At 44.4% G+C, this 17,088-nt stretch overlaps 1 protein-coding gene and 1 long non-coding RNA gene across 2 annotated transcripts in view; one reads left to right on the forward strand and one right to left on the reverse strand.

The window, feature by feature from the left end:
- GNA14 (G protein subunit alpha 14) overlaps nucleotides 1–17,088 on the reverse strand; it is a 220,631-nt gene that overhangs the window by 29,411 nt on the left and 174,132 nt on the right. The gene's annotated exons all lie outside the window — the stretch shown is intronic.
- LOC112608039 overlaps nucleotides 4,105–17,088 on the forward strand; it is a 63,586-nt gene continuing 50,602 nt past the window's right edge. Inside the window, exon 1 of the long non-coding RNA XR_003115931.1 lies at nucleotides 4,105–4,316. This is a non-coding gene — a long non-coding RNA (uncharacterized LOC112608039). The remainder of the gene's footprint in view (nucleotides 4,317–17,088) is intronic.

Genomic DNA, 17,088 nt, shown 5'->3' on the forward strand with positions numbered 1-17,088 from the left:
GTGTATGTGTGTGGAGGTGTGTGTGTGGTGTGTATGTGTGTGTGTGGTGTGTATGTGTATGTGGTGTGTGTGTGTGGTGTGTCTGTGTGTAATGTGTGATGTGTGAATGTGTGGTGTGTGTATGTGGTGTGTGTATGTGGTGTGTGTGCGGGGTGTGTGTACGTGTGTGGTGCATGTGTGTGGTATGTGTGTGGTGTGTGTGTGTGGTGTGCATATGTGTATTTGTGGTGTGTGTATGTGTATGTGTGGTGTGTGTGGTGTATGTGTGTGGGGTGTGTGTGTGTGTGGTGTGTACGTGCAGTATGTGTGTATGTGTGTTGTGTGATATGCGTTTATGTGTGTGGTATATGTATGTGTGTTGTGTGGTGTGTATGTATGTGTGGTGTGTTTATGTATATGCGTGTGGGGTATATATGTGTGGTGAGTGTGTGTATGTATATGTGTGTGTGTATGGTGTGTGCTGTGTGTGTGTTGTGTGTGTGGCGGGGGTACATGTACCCCTCAGGGTAGGGATCTGCTATGGTCTGAAAGTTTGTGTCTCTCCAAAATTCATACATTGAACTCTAATCCCCAACATGGAGGTATTAAGAAGCGGGGCTTGTGAGTGGTGACTAGGTCATGAAGGTGGAGTCCTCACGAATAGAATTCGTGCCCTTATAAAAGAGGTCTGAGCTGGGCACATTGGGTCATGCCTGTAAGCCCAAGGACACGGGAGGCTGAGGTAGGACTGCTTGAGGCCAGGAGTTCAAGACTAGCCTGGACAACACAGTGACACTCCCTCATTCATAAAAACAAATAAACAAATAACCAGCCGGGTGGTGTGTTCACCTGCAGTCCCAGCTGCTTGAGAGGCTGAGGCAGGAGGATGGCGTCAGTCCAAGGGTTCAAGGTTACAGTGAGCTATGATCGCACTACTGCAATCTAGCCTGGGCAACAGGGCAAGACGCTGTTCCTGAAAAAATAAAAAGAGGCCTGAGGGAGCTTGTGTGCCCCTTCTGCCATGCGAAGACACCAAGAAGATGCCATCTCTGAGGAGCAGACTCTCACCAGACACTGGATCTGCTAATGCCTTCATCTTAGACTTCTGCAGACTTCCCGACCCCCAGAACTGTGAGCAGTAAACACGACTGTTTATAAATTACCCAGCCTAAGGTATTCTGTTAGAGCAGCCTGAATAGACTAAGACAGATCTTAGTCTCTTTTCTTCATTAATTTACTCCCACGTTCCTAGAATGGTGGCTGGCACATCAATACTCTTTGAATGAATAAATGAATCTTACTGAAAATTTTTACATTCAATCAATACAGATAAAATACATTGAAGTCAAGGAGTAATATGCATGAACAAAATGCAACAGTTCATGAAAATGTGCAACTATGCACACCAAACTCTTAACCATTCAGTCACTTAGAAAGATAATGCACATGTGTATGGTTGAAAAACAACAGCAAGAACAGCCCTGAAGCTACAACAGGACTCCTTCAACAAATGCAGCATTTAGTGAGAATTTATGGAACTGAGCAAACCTGAGCAATCATAAGCCTGCAGCCACGACGACAAATACAGCAACACGGACTGGGGAGGCCCAAACATAGCACAGAGCTTTGGATATGCTAGTTTTATGATGAGTTTCCAAAGAGCGGCTTTAGGATACACTACTTGCCAAATACATATAGTTTCAGTGGCAGCCGGGGATCCATTTTCTTACAGGGTAAAATTGCTGAGACTCCAGCAGATTCCATAGCTTGTGAAAGTCAGAAATCTTGCTGCAGTGTCTGCTAATGCTCAGAAGTGAAAGCCTCATGGTTCAGTATCTCTTCTCATTTGCACAGGCACAGAGCTCAGGCTCCTCACCCACTCCGTGCAGCATCCGATCTGTTCAAAATCTTGGATTTCACAAGCAAGAGCCACATTGCCCAGCCTTCCACTGCCTCCATAGTCCCACCCACGTCCCCCGCTCCCTCCCTCTACTTCTCCTGAAGCTTTGGATTTGGTGGCTCCAAAATCTTCACCGTTTCTTACAAGAGTGACTTCCCCTTTCACTCAGACATAAAGGAGGAAGTCTCAGATTCTACCCCTAAACTTGCAAGTCCGATCTACTTTTGTGAACCCCCTTTGTTTTTGGGTGGCCCATCATCCATTCTCTCTCCTTTGGGTTATAGCTGAGCTTGGGAGAATGACCTTTTGCTCAATATGTGCATCTTGGCATACCTGTTAATTCAAGTTTCCTGCTCTCCTGTGGCTAAGTGCCAGGCCACTCAGACTTTGCTGAGCTGTTGAACCTTGAGGGGATTTATCTGATAACAGTGGGGACAGGGAAAAGGAACAGATGAAATTCTTTTATTTTGGTGGCTATGGGATCATCAGGATTTTTTTTTTTTTTGGTAGTGAGACCCCAGGAGTTTTCAGGTTCCTGTTCATTCTGAGACTGTTTCTTCAGCCTGCTTCTTGATTCTATGACCTCACTATAGCCTTTCCAAAAACTCTGTTCTGCAAATGTGAGTCAGTTTATTTCTGTTGCTTACAACCCAGGAACCTGACTCTTTGCCCCACCAGTAGAGCAAAGGCCTTTCTAATGAGAAGAGTCAGGGTCTACCAAAAAAGTTGTTTTGCTTTTAACGTGACACATCTATTAGCATCTCCCATGAATGTTAAGTTTAGTTTGGGAAATGCCCTAGATGTTCTGGATTTTTATTTCTGAATCTACTCAAAGTCTATGGATTCCAGCCATATGGTTTGCATTAGTTTTCTATTGCTGTGCAACAAATTGCCTCAAACTCAGCAGCTTGAAACAATACCTTTTTGATGATCTCAAAGTTTCTGTAGGTCCGAAGTCCAGGCAATGGTATAACTGGGTTCTCTGTGCAAGGTCTCACAAGGCTGAAATCAAGATATTTGCTGGCTGTGCTCTCATCCAGAGCTCAGGATCTTGCTCCAAGCTCATTCAGGCTGATGGCAGGATCCAAGTCCTCAGGATTGTAGGACTGAGGTCCCTGTTGCCTCATCAGCTGTCACCTGAAGGTCTCTCTCAGCTCCTAGAGGCTGCCCTCAGTTCCTGGCCATGTGGCTCTCTCACAGCATGGCAGCATCCTTCTTCAAGGCTAGCAGAGACTCTCCTTGAACTTTAGATCTTCTTTAATGGGCTGATTAGGTCAGAACAGCCAGGATCATCTCCTTTTGATTACTTAAAGCTACTGATTAGGGACTTCATTACATCGGGACTTCACTTTGTATATCCCATAATCTAATCGGAGTGACAGCCAACACTGTCCTGCCCACACCCAAAGGGGAAGAGATTATGCAGGATGTGTACACCAGGGGGTGTGAATCTCAGAATTCTGCCCAGCACATGGTCTTGTTCCCAGTTCTCTGGGGAGCAGAACTACCTCTTAACCATTCCCTTGGCTTATATTTTTAAAGTGTATATGATACCTCATATAGGGCTATTGTTAGGATTACTGTCTCTGTTCACATGATGCCCCACATAAGGAATATATATTCTTGGAATTAAGAACCAAGACCCATTAAACTTCGCTGAGAGACTGGTAGGTTTTGCCTTGTGGTCCATAGGAATCACATGAGTGAACCTGATTCTCTTCACTGTAGCTAGTGGGAAGCTCAGAAACAAATATGTGGCTAATTCTAAGTAACTGAGTAAAGTTTATGAGTACTTGTATCTTACAATACCTGTGTTTCATCCCCCACAAGCCCCTGCCCAGCCTCACTCTTTCATTTTAATTCAAAACTCTTCTGGCACTGACTACTATTTTAAGGTAGATAGTCTTGTAAGTAGCCTCTAATGTGTTGTATAAGGAAATAGAGTATACATAAAAAATGAAATAAAATAATAATAATAGCTAATCTCAACAGAGCCATTATTGTGACCACCCAGTATAAGCATTACCACATTTGATCTTTACAACCACTCTAGGAAACAAGATACTTTAATATCCTTATTTAATAGATGAGGAAACAGATGAGGCCTAGAGAAGAGAAGAGATAGTATCAGAACAATCATGCAAGTCCAAGCATGCCTGACCACAGAGCCTAGGCTGTTAACCATCACACTCTATTGATTTAAATACATTTACATTTTAAAGGGGAGGAAAGAGTGAGGATAGTTGGCTGCCTATGAAACTCTCCAGATCGAAAGAGACCATCACACATATTGTAAAGACCAGAGGAATTGTTTTCTGCACACCTTGCCTGGTAAGTACTCTTCTACAACCTAAAACAAAGTGTAGAATTTGATAAGAGCTAAGCCCTGCTTGAAAGCAGAAAAGGGGCTTTCAGAAATAGAAGGGCTTGGAAACAAGTAAGCAAGCATTTTCCTTGGTGAGTTATAAACAGGTGTTAGAGAATATCTGACACCAAGACACAAGCACGATGTGACAGTTTCCATATAGAAGACTCTTGAATATTCACCGTGGAACTGAGGAGTAAAGTATGTTCTTTCTAAAACAGAATATGAAAAACTAGAGTTGATAAGACACATTCTGAAGGCACATCGCTGATGCCAGCCCACATTCTTTAACCCTTACTCCAAAGTATATTATTTATGCAATAAATATAATATAGTTATTGGAAAATAAATGTTTATTATAGTAAACATAAATACAATATTTAAAAAAATAAATCAGCTAATAATTATTGTCAGAGGTTTGCATCCATATCAATATCAATGTGATGTTTATGAAAACATAAACACAGCTGACTAGTTTACGTACTTACCTAGGACCATAAATAGCCTTGACTAGGGACAGCCAGGACTTAGGTTTCATGCCTACGACTCACTAGGATTCACTGTGACTCACGACGCCACGTAGTGGCAGCTTTGACAATTGCAAGTCCATTAACAGAAGCAAGACCCAGGGTGCTTACTTTATACCTAACACCTATAAAGTTTCAGCCAGAACGATGTAGCTAGGTTTTATCTTGAAGTCTATTTCAGAGCTAATATGAAGGTAAGAACCCAGGCATTCTGACCCTTTGAGAGAGTGAGAGCAAGAGTGAGAGAGTGTGAGAGAGAGAGAGAAGGGGAGAGAGAGAGAGAAGGAGAGAGAAAAAGAGACTTAGAGTTTAGTGGAAGGCGCATCTTTGCTGCAACTTTTCAAGTTAGTAGAATATTATCACCAACACAAAATGTCCCTTGGGGGACTATGTTCTATAAATTCAAATTTTATTAGTAGTCATTTGAAGTGCATAAAAACTGACAGGAGAACTTAAGTTGCTTCCACTAATTATAAAGCAAATGAGTGGTAAAGGGACTAAGACCCATTGTGCATGCCCCTGAGCTTTCCATAGTACTCCATCAATGTCTTATAGACAGCTCTGTGTGATGGAGTGGCAATGCCCTATCGGAGTGTGAGAAAGCAGCCAAGACGGCAGCTGATTTCCCTTGCACACAAGGACACATGTGAGGTTGTCCTACTCTTTGCACTGAATTTAACTTCATGTTTCCAGAGGCCACATTTCCCACTGATATGCCTTTTATTTCATAAGCACCTTCATCTGGGCTATAGACACCCTCACACCCAGACTGCCACTCTTCATAAATTTTCAAAATCCTGCTGCGATGGTAATTCAAGTCTAGTTTTGCAGTAGTTCTTCCTCAACACCAAAGCTTACATATTTTTAAATAAAAAAGTCCCCCTTGGCTCGCAGAGAATCATCCAACAACATTCCTTACTCTGCTTATTTTTACTTTTTCTTTTTTCTTGGTGTTTCACTTTTTCCACTCTTTTCAATTGCTTGAAGAACTCTTAAGCACACCACAACAAATATTTGGGTCACAGCTTGCTTTAATGATGTGCTTTCAAAATAGTGGTTTTAATCCTGGATGCAATTTTTGTTGTTGTTTTCCTTTTGCAGTGATAGCCCACAGGCATTTCTGCCTGGGATCGGGATCATAATGAGGAGAATAGGGCACCCCAGAATTCCTAAGGGCCTCGTTATTAACACCCCAGCCTTGCGATCCTCAGAGCATATGTCCTGGCTTTCCTCTAGATGGCACTGTGGAGCAGAGGCGACTGTCTCAGGGACCTGTATCTTCCTCTATCAGCCATTACCCACTTCTCTGCAGGTGAAACCAGGCCCAAGTGCACAGATTTGAAGAGGAAAAGAAAGTCTCCTGGGAACTCCTTGCAGCCTGGGGGGAATGTGGAAGCAGTGGATGTTCTGTCTGGGTAGCAGTGTGGCGGGTTAGGAATGGGCTGGCCACATGCGTCTGAACCTGCGGTGTGCTTCTGATGGATTAGCGACTGGTGAGAAGACCCCATCACAGTGGGGCACAGTTAGTAAAAGTTCTGGATTTAGTTAGCCCAGATATCAAAGTCTCATCAGAATATGGTTGCCAAAAAATAAAAATACAGGATACCAGTTAAATTTGGATTTTGGATAAACAGCAAACGCTTTTTTAGTATAAGGATGCCCCATGTATTTGAAGAGAACTTGCACTCAAGTCTCTTCTCAATTTACTGTACTGTTTTCCTAGAGTAAAGATACTAAAAATATCTGTGCACTTTTGTATCAGAGATTGTTTATCAATATCGAGGGCTTTTCTCTGGCTTTCAAAGCAAATTTGGCATTAGCAGGGCTACATCCTGAGGGGACACAGCAGCAATCAGCGCCCCTTTATTCCTGAACAGTATCTCCACTGTGCTTTCCAGACTTCCACAAAGTCCACCTCTCTGCAGAACCTAAGCTCCTTTTATCACAAGCTGGGGGGGGGGGGTTGCCCTCTTCTCCCCCTTACCCAAGACTCTAGCCCCACCTCCTCATGGCACTCTATCACCAACAAAAGGTCCTCCCCACTGTCATCACCCTCCGTCCCTCACTCATGATAAAAAGGTAAGGGACATACACGACAATGTGAATGTACTTCATGCCACTGAATTGTACACTTAAAAATGGCTAAAGTGGCCGGGCATGGTGGCACGCACCTGTAACCCCAGTTACTCAGGAGACTGAGGCACAAGAATCACTTGAACCGGCGAGGTGGAGGCAGCAGTGAGCTGCGATCATGCCACTGCCCTCCAGGTTGGGCGACAGAGTGAGATCCAGTCTCAGGGAAAAAAAAAAAGGAAAAAAGAAAAAAGGCTAAAATGGCAAATTTTATGTTAGGTATATTTTACCACAATGAAACATACAGAGCAGGGGGATTGTCTTACTGTAAGACTGCCTGCAGCTTAGCCCAAGCCCGGCCTGCCCTCATCTCAAAGTCGTCTGCAGTGTCTTCCTGCCTGAGGAATCCAGGCAAAATGACACCTGGCCTCGCCTCCTGTCTGCCCTCATGTGTTCCTTCGTGAGCTGTGTGCAGACCCAGGATGTCTCTCTTTGCAACTTCCGCCCCCACATCCGGCCCCAGGCACCGCCTCTTGCCTCAGGAGACCCCACTGCTTTGAGGCCCTCATCTCCAAAGTCCTACCCGCAAGCTCTTTCCTGAGCTCTCCTCTGTCAGTCCCACTTGCAGGGGAGGCTGGGCCCCTAATTTCTGCTATTTATATTAGCAATGCCTGATCTCTCAACAATTTCATTTTTTATTTTCCAAATGTCAAATGAGCTTCTCAGTAGCCAAGCATAATAATGTGTCCTTATTTGACCCCAAACTCCCCTGACTTCCAGGTACAAAGCTTTCTCACAGCCCATGGGGCCTAGAAAGTGCCTTTTATCTTCCTGGCATCTCTCGCCCATCATCTGCCAGGCATTCTGTGCCCTGCCCATCCCGCTACCCCACAGTAGCCGGACAGAGGAGACCAGTTTGTGTCCTGGTGCGGGCACCAATGGGTCTCGTGGATCCCCTATAGCTCCATGCACTTCTCAGGGACAAGTTCATTTCCTTCTCTGCTTTGGTTTTCCTGTTCTTTTTCTCCCATCCTCCAAACCTCCCATCAGAAAAACTCTTCCAAACTCTAGTGAGCCGAATCGTGTCTCCGTCAAATTATGTCCTCCTGGAACCTCAGAATTGTTGGAAAGAGGGTCTTCACTGATGTCATTGAAGTAAGGATCGAGATGAGGTCACACTGGATTAGGGTGGACCCTAAATCTGATGAGAGTGTCTATAAGAGACAGAAGAGGACAGAGGGAGACACCGGGCAGAGGCCGATGTGAGGATGGAAGCAGAGACTGCAGTGTTGCGTCTGCGAGTCGAGGAATGCCAAGGGTTGCTGGCGACCAGCAGGGCTGGGAGAGAGGCACGGGAAAGATTGTCCCTCGGAGGCTCCAGAGGGAACCAGCCCTTCCAACACCTTGATTTCTGACTGCTGGCCTCCTGACCTCCGAGCCACCCAGTTTGTTAAGACAGCCCCAGGAAATTAGTACATAAACCAATTGGCAAAACTCTGGACAGACGGGGACCAATGACCCAGCCTTGGCTGGGAGGGTGTCTACAAGCAACTGTGACGGACTGGAGTCCCTACAGGTCCTCACGGGAGCTCCTAGGAAAGAAAGGGGTCTGGAGACGAGGACACAGGGAGGAAAGGGAAAGAAATGAAGGGGCCAAAAACCATCTTTAGCCAGACCTGCCCCCTGACTATGCCTAGGCTATGGGGGATGGAAAGGGTGTGCCCAAGAATGAAAAGAACGAAGTGCATTATCACCAGCACAGACTGTGGGGCGTGGACGGAAGAGCGGGGGCCAGGTCCAGTGTCGTTGACTTTTTTGGTAAATTGGATTTATTTATAGCACCTCTCCCTTACAGGTCTCACCACAAAACCACACCAAATCAACCCAGTGGGATCACAGACGTCAAGGGCTCAGAAAATAAGGTATAAAGTTAATTTGTTAACCTGAAAGCTGTTCTCTAACTCAATTTATCTAAGGGAGACAGTTCCATTAGCTGTGCTAAGTGGCAGATATCCAGCCTTCACTTGTGCCAATCAGTCACTGAATGATGGGCCTTCATGAGTCCCAGGTGGGTCCCCAGCAGGCTCTCACCAGGCCCCCACGGAGGGCTGCAGGGGGTGGCATTCGCACTGTGAATGCTGCAAAACTTGGCTGTCCAAAGTGAACCCCTCACCAGCCACAGCGCACCAGCACGGGAGCAAGGGAGTTTGCTAACAATGCAGAATCTCAGCCCCCACCAGATAATGACTCCAAAGCTGCGTCTTAGCAAGATCCCAGGTAGTTCATTTGCATGGTAACATTGAGAAGCTCTGGAATAAAACATGGGCTTGGCCTCGAAGGTGATTCTTACAACATCCCTCTGGAACAAAATTATTATATTCTAAAAAGTAAAAAACGGGGCTCAGAAAGCTTGGGCAACTTGCCTGATGTCACACAGCTTGTAAGCAATTGGGTGGGATTCCATTTCTGATTCCAAACTCATCTTCTTAGCCTCGCTCACCATCTTTACCAGAAGGGGTAGATGACAACACGGGGATCCTATATCATGATCCTATGTCATAAGGATCAGTTAGGAAGTAAATCATGAGGGATACAGTCCTTGTAGCTTTATACTCACGTTTATTTTAAGGTATTGACAATATATAACCCCTAAACATGCTTCTTTTCAATCAGTATGCATTTTCATGTTAGAATTCTTTGAACAAATAATAGCATCCCAGCAAACCATCTTTCCCTAAGAAAGGCCCAGCGCTTTCTGATATTCTCCTGAGCAAGCGTAAAAGCCAAAGAAAGTATATATTATGTGCTTTTTAATTCTTGGCCCACAATATATAATAAGCACACAACTTATTGTGTGCTTTAAGAATACGGTGAAACCCCGTCTCTACTAAAAAAAAAAAAAAAAAAAAAAAAGAATGTATGGATTCCTCTCTTATATGATTGCTTTCTACATGCTTTTTTGTTGTTGTTGAGAAACTTCTATTGGGGGTCAAGGCAAGAGGTGGGTGTATTAAATCACATGGTTGCTACCGAGGGCTTTTAGGCTGAGACCACTTGTCCAGCCTGCATAGACAGGATTTTCTGAGTATGAACATGAGCTTAGCAGCATGAGTAAGATTTCTCTTAAATAACTACCGAGAAGTAAATTTTATCTAGAAACATGACATTTTAATCAGATGTTCACCAGTCTTTGCCCTGCAGCTCTTTGTCCCTGGGCATGTGTTCAGCCAGACTCGGCAGCTGTGACTCTCAGACAGGCAGTTATTTTCCTCTGGGAGCTCCCCGGGGCTCAGGGCGCGTTGCTGGAATACCAGTGAAGGGGGTGTCCTGCTGTGGTCACAGGCGCAGTGGCTCTTGCCTGGGAGGCTGACTGTACCCTCCCCCATTCGTGGTCCTTTCTCCATTCTCCCAACTTTGGTTAGAAATGACTCAAGCTCAGGCCGGGCACAGTGGCTCATGCCTGTAATCCCAGCACTTTGGGAGGCCGAGGTGGGTGGATCACGAGGTCAGGAGTCTAAGACCAGCCTGGCCAACCTGGTGAAACCCCATCTCTACTAAAAATACAAAAATTAGCTGGGCATTGTGGTGGGTGCCTGTAATCCCAGCAACCCAGGAGGCTGAGGCAGAAGAATCGCTTCAACCCGGGAGATGGAGGTTGCAGTGAGTCGAGACGGAGCCACTGCACTCCAGCCTGGGCAACACAGCAAGACTCCATCTCGCGGAGAGGGTAAAAAAAAGGAAAGACTCAGCTCATCCTTTCTGCCCCTCGACCCCTGACTCCGTCATCCCCTCTCACCACCACCCCTGCCTCACCTTTTCAGGTTCAGGGAGAACTGGCAGCTTTAAACCCCCCAGGGTCCTCAGATGCGCAGTCACCAAGTTCCTCCACCAGAGCTGCTGCACTTGGTCTTCCCCGGGGGGCTCCGTGCCTCTCCAGCAGAGGAGTAACCCACGGGAGCTCTCTCTTCTAAGGTGTCTCCAACCCAAGGGTAATAAACAACTTGGGTTGGCAGCACAGATTAGGAGAGGGGTTGTCGGATCACTAAGCTCTGATCTTGATCCTCTGCTGTGAATGCGAAGCACACCATTTCCAAATACAGAGTCCTACTGGATCCCCATGGGATTTCAGAGCAAAAGTGACAGCGGAACGTGGGAATCTTAAAACTCCCACACCAGTAAGTAACCTCCTCTGCTCTCTGGATGAGGAAAGATACTAGGAGTCCCCATTGTAATCAGATATGGCAACAGTGCATCTCAAACAACTGACACACTTTAGGCAATTCCAATAATAATTCTCTACTCAAGACAGCCAAGAACCAGAGCTGCTCATAAAAAGCTTGGAATCAGTGGATGTCACTTAAAAAAAGAAAAAAACAAATGTTGTATTATATGTGGACCAGTCAGTTCTCAGACAGATGCTAACCTTTGCTTTTAAAAATCTCCTGGCCTGGGGTAGGACCAAGGCCAAAGGGATTAAATCTAAGAAAATGGACCTTTATCCTTAACCTTTAGTTTTTAACTCCAGCCAAACATTTCTGTCATTTAGAAAGTGTGATTAACTTTCAGATAGGTGTTTTTGTTCCTTCAGCAAAGAACACATGTAGTTTCTCAACCAATATCAGTAGCAATGAGAAATGCCCCAAAAAATAATTGTTTGGCTTCCATTTCAGGAGTGGGTGCTGGTAGAATCATGCTAATTTCAATAGGTCAATACCCTAGGAACCCCCACCAAGGACAGGAAATATTGGGATAGGAGAGCAGCTTGGAAGTTGGACAGAACCAGTCTGATGGCTGAAATTTAGAAGGAATCCTGGGGCTGTCTGGCTTTATGTGGGTGAAAGTGAATGTATGGCTTCCCCTCTTTTATATAATTGCTTTTTACATCAGCAAAGAAAAGAAAGAGAAATATATAGTTATAGTGCCTTTTATCATTACTTATATAATTACCTTTGCTGGAACTGGTTTGTTGCTGTTGTTTTTGGTGTTTTTGAGGCAGGGTCTTGCTTTGTTGCCCAGGTTGGAGTGGAGTGGTGTAATCTCAGGTCACTGCAACTTCAGCCTCCTGGGCTCAAGTCATTGCCCTACCTCAGCCTCCAGAACAGCTGGGACTATAGGTCCTTGCCACCAAGTCTGGCTAATTTTTGTATGTTTTGTGGAGATGGGGTCTTGCCATCTTGTCCAAGCTGGTCTCAAACTCCCGGCCTCAGGCAATTCACCTACCTCAGGCTCCCAAAGTCCTGGGATTATAGGTATGAGCCACCATGCCCCGCCGTGTGTGTGTGTGTGTGTGTGTGTGTGTGTGTGTGTGTGTGTGTGTGTTTAAATGTGGATTTGAATTACCTTTTACATCACTAACTTTTAACCTGAAGACCATCTTTAAGTATTTCTTTTTAAGATGGGCTTCTAGCCACAAAGTCCGTTTTTTTTTTTTTCTTTCTTTCTTATTCTAGGGATATTCTTATTTCTCTTTCATTTTTGAAAACAATGTTTTTGAGATACAATTCCCATACTACACAACTCATCCATTCCAAACACACAAGTCAATGGTTTGTAGAATATCCAACGAGTCATGCCACCATCATTATGATCAATGTTAGAACATTTTGATCACCCCTCCAGAAAACCCCCATATCTATTAGGATTCTATATGTTGAAATCTGAATCCCCAGTACTGGTGAACGTGACCTTATTTGGAAATAGGATCTTTTCAGATGGAATCAAGTTCAGATGAGGTCACTTGGGTAGCCCTTATTCTCATATAAGCAGTATCTTTATAAGAAGGGAGAAACTTGGACACGGACACACAGAGAGGTGAATGCCATGTGAAGTCAGACACAGACACAGAGGGAAGACGGAGGCAGAGATTGGAGTTAAAAGCCAGGAAACTCCTGGGATGCCAGAAGTGGAAAGAGGGAGGGAAGAATCTTCTCCTAGAGGCTTTAGAGGGAGGATGGCTCTGTCAACACCTTGATTTTGGACTTCTAGCTTCCAGAACTATGAAAGATTACATTTCTATTGTTTTAAGCCACCTAACTTGTGGTCCTTTGTGATAGCAGCCAGATACTCCCCATTTCCTCCCCCTTTTCCTAGCCCTGGGCAGCCAATAAGACAACCTCTGTCTCGATGAATTCGCCTATTGTGGATATTTTCTATGTCGGAAACCACACAATATGTAATCCACCGGGATTGGCTTCTTGCCCTAAGCTTAAGGTTTTCCAGGTTCCTCCCTGCTGTAGGGCATGTACTTCATCTCTTTTTATTGCCAAATAATATTCCATTGTAGGAAAATACCACACTTATTTATCTCCTCCTTTGTTGAGGCCATTTGGACTTTTTTTACACTTTTTGGCTATGAGCATTCATATACAAGTTTTTGTGCGGATGTGTGTTTCTCTTGGGTATAAGCCTAGGAGTAGAATAGCTGGGTAATTCTATGTTGAAGTTTTTGAAAGGACTGACAAACCGTATTCTAAAGCAGTTGCCCCATTTTTTATTCCCACCACCAATGTATGAGGGTTGCCTTCATTTTTGAAACATAGCTTTCCACCTTTGCTTGATACAGGATTTTTTTTTTTGAGGCCTCAACTTTCTAAGCTCAAGCAATCCTCCCACCTCAGCCTCCCAAGTAGCTGGGAACACAGGTGCATGCCACACCAGGCTAATTGTTAAAATGTTTTATACAGACAGGGTTTTGCCGTGTTACCCAGGCTGGTCTTGAACTCCTGGGCTCAAGCAATTCTCCCACCTTGGCCTCCCAAAATGCTGCAATTACAAGCATGTGCCACTAGGCTGGGTAATATAGGATTGTTGATTGACTTTTTTCATTGCCTCTGGCTTCTATTTTTCTAATGGGAATTCTGCTATTAATTTGATTAGGGTTCCCTTGTGCATAATGAGTTTATCTCTTGCTTTTTTCAAGATTTCTCTTTCACTTGGACTTTCAGCAGTTTGACTATTATGTGTCTGGGTGAATACATATGGCTCTCTTTGCATTGCTCCCACTTAAGAGTTCATGGAGGTCCTTGGATGCTTCAGTTAGTGTTTTTCATCAAATCTGGCAAGTTTTCAGCCACCATGACAGAATATTTTTTTCTATTCCTTTCTCTGCTCTTGTCCTGCATTCCATATGCAAATATTGGGGTGCTAAATGGTGCCCCACATTGATCTGAGGCCCTGCTTCCTTTTCTTTCTTCTTTCTAATCTTTAGAATGCATAATCTCTCGGGATCTCTCTTTAAGTTCACACTGATCTTTTCTTCTGTTAGCTCAAATCTACTACTGAGCCACTCTAGCAAGTTTTTCATTTCAGAGATCGTACATTTCAACCTCAAAATTTCCATTTGGTTCATTTTTATAATTTCTATGTGTTCAGTCATTGTTGTCATTCTGTTGCTTAATTCTTTAAATATGGTTTTCTTTAGTTCTTGAACATATTCATAATAGCTGCTTTGAAGTTTTTGTTTGCAAAGTTCAACCTCTGGGGCCTTCCAAGCCTGTTTTTTGTTTGTTGGTTGGTTTGTTTCCCTTTGCTGGGCGTAGGTCACACTTTGTTATTTGTTTGCATGACTTATAGCTTTTTGTTGAGAACTGGACACTTTAGATAATACATGGTAGCAGCTCTGTGTACTGATCTTTCCCTCCCCTCTTCTCCCTGCCCTCTGGGTTTGTTGTTTGGTCATTTGTTTGTTCGTTTAGGGACTATGCGTGACTAACTCTGTGATGTCTATTTTCCCTACCACATGGAGCCTCTGAAGTCTCTGCTCGGGTGTTTCTCCCCTTGGCTTCCTAGAGGCTGGCCCCTGAGTCAACATAAACCACTTTTTGGTCAAAGATTGTGCTTAAACCCTCTCAGCCAGTTAGAGATTCTTTTTTTGCCTTTTACCACTCTGTGTGTGTGTGTGTGTGTGTGTGTGTGTGTGTGTGTGTGTGTCTTGGAGACTGCTTTCAAATTTCAGGGAGTTTACAGTTTTGCTCCATGTTCAGCCAGGGACTAGTAGCTCAGAGGGTCTCTTACTGGGCACTCCTGAGGGGGTGCAGAGTTGGGCAGGTGCCCAGCTGTTCAGATCACCAGGATGAGTGTAATTTTTTAAAGTCTGGATTCATAGGAGTCACCTCTGGGTCAGAGTAGCTTGCTGAGCCGGGGTTTGCTCTGAGGTTGTGCTTATGCCCTTTGAGTCTTCCCGCAAGTTTTCCAATAAATCTGCATGTTACTGATGGATCTATGTGGCTTGGAGAATGCTTTCCAGTCTAACCCATGACCCTCTCTGATTGTTCCTAAGTGAATATAGCCTTGTGTACACCATGCTTCTGGAGCCCTTGGGGTGAACATCATCTTAGGAAGGGTATTCTGGGCTGTCTCTTTCCAATCTGCCATGTTGCATGTGGCTACTAGATTCATGGAGCTACCAGCCCCCACCCCTTAATTGCTCACCACCACCATGTCTACTGCTTTGTGAATGAACTTAGGCAAGAACTGCTTCATGTTGCTTTCCAATAAAGTTACTTGTCTGGCAGAACTGCGGAACTCTCCATTTCTTTTTTAAGACTAGTCAGGTGCAATGGAGCTCTCCATTTCCATTCTTATGACAACCTGCATCTCCCTTTAGATAGAACACCCATGCCACTACACCAAAGCTGGGAGCGGGGACAATGGCCCATTTCTGCAGTGAAACTTCTGCTCTACAAGTGGGCACTGTGTGTTAGGGTGGTGAGGGAAAAAGTTGATAGTCCTTGGTTTTCTTTTCTTGCCCCTCTTGGCATAAAATCTTCATCCATTAGGCATACTGAGGGGCCCCAGACGTCTTGACCTATCATGTCTGAATCAAAGCCCTTGATCCACAAGTAAGCTCTAAGTGGGGAAAAGATCTTCTCAGCCACACTTGCCTAAAATAGCACTTCCACAACTCAGGGCTAGAGGGTATGAGATACACTGGCAGCCTGCCCCTCTCAGAGGGGTCCTAGACTAGGAGCTGGGGAGTGGACAGTAGCAGCCCCCATCTTCTTGGCTACATCTTCCTGGATAGAGCTTCTATCACATGGACATGGGGGCAGGGGCATGAGAATGAGTCACGGCTCAAATCCTACCAACTCTTAATGCTCTTACTGGCATACAGATTTTCTTGCATAAATGTTTTTCCATTTGCTGTATGCTTTTAAGACAATTTCTAGAGGCTTTGAATTGTTGTTTGATTATAATTTTTGCCAGTTAAATGGCTGTTTCACTGGAGAGGGTCTACCAAAACCCTCACACTGCCATTCTGAAGATCTGAAATCTTTCCTTTTAATCAGACATACAGATGGTCAATCTAATTCTCTTTTCAGTCACTGTCTAAAACATCCTTCAAGATCTGAAGTGTCCTTTCTGTCCTTGTGTTGTGTTTGCTACACAGAGTAGGCATTTCTAATATTTATTAATATTTCAAGAGTTTCTCTCTTTCCAGGAATGTGGGAAGATTATCTTCTCCTGTGCTTCTTGAAGTTGGTGTGACTATGTGATCTGATTTGGTCGACGTAATGTGAGAAGTTTGTCACTTCCAAGCAGAATCATTTAATTGCTGCTGCATCCTTCTCTATCTTCTCTCCTCTGTTGCAACAAATCCTGGAGCCTTGTGATGATCATAAAATGGGAACATCTTTGTTATCCCAGGTCCTGCATGGTAACTGTGTGAAGCACAGCCCTCACCCCTCTGGCTGGACGTGTTGCATGAGCAAGAAATAAATCTTAGTTGTTCTAGGTCACTGAGACTTGAGTATTGCTTGCGTCTCCGGCATATCCTAGCCTATCTCAACCAGTAAGAATGCTGTTCTTAAAACTCTCAACACATGTAGCACATTTTTGTGAATTTCAGTGGCCCTTAGCTAAAGTCAGTTTCATCTTTTGATGTGTGTATAAGATCTACGTTCCTTAGCAAGTCTACAAGGTGCTGCATTATTTGGGCCCTCCCAACCTGTTAGTCTCAGGTCCCTGTAGGATGCTTTACCTCCTCATTTCCTCTTTTGTTATATGGAGCTGCATGTGGCTCCCACCCCCATAAGTACTAACAGTTCCCTCTCTTCCTTCTTATGAGACCTACCATTCATCCATCCAGACTTGCATGTGCCCTATTCTTAGGGATAAGGAAAGCTGGGAGAGGAGGGTGGGGTGAAGACGGAGAATAAATGAAATATTGCATTCATATATAAATTGTTTTGCAAGAGGGAGGGCCCAGAAATAGTCCTAGGATAAACTGTGTTGTTAAAAAAACA

This window comes from Theropithecus gelada, chromosome 15 (genome assembly GCF_003255815.1).
Source record: "Theropithecus gelada isolate Dixy chromosome 15, Tgel_1.0, whole genome shotgun sequence".
NCBI lineage: Eukaryota > Metazoa > Chordata > Mammalia > Primates > Cercopithecidae > Theropithecus > Theropithecus gelada.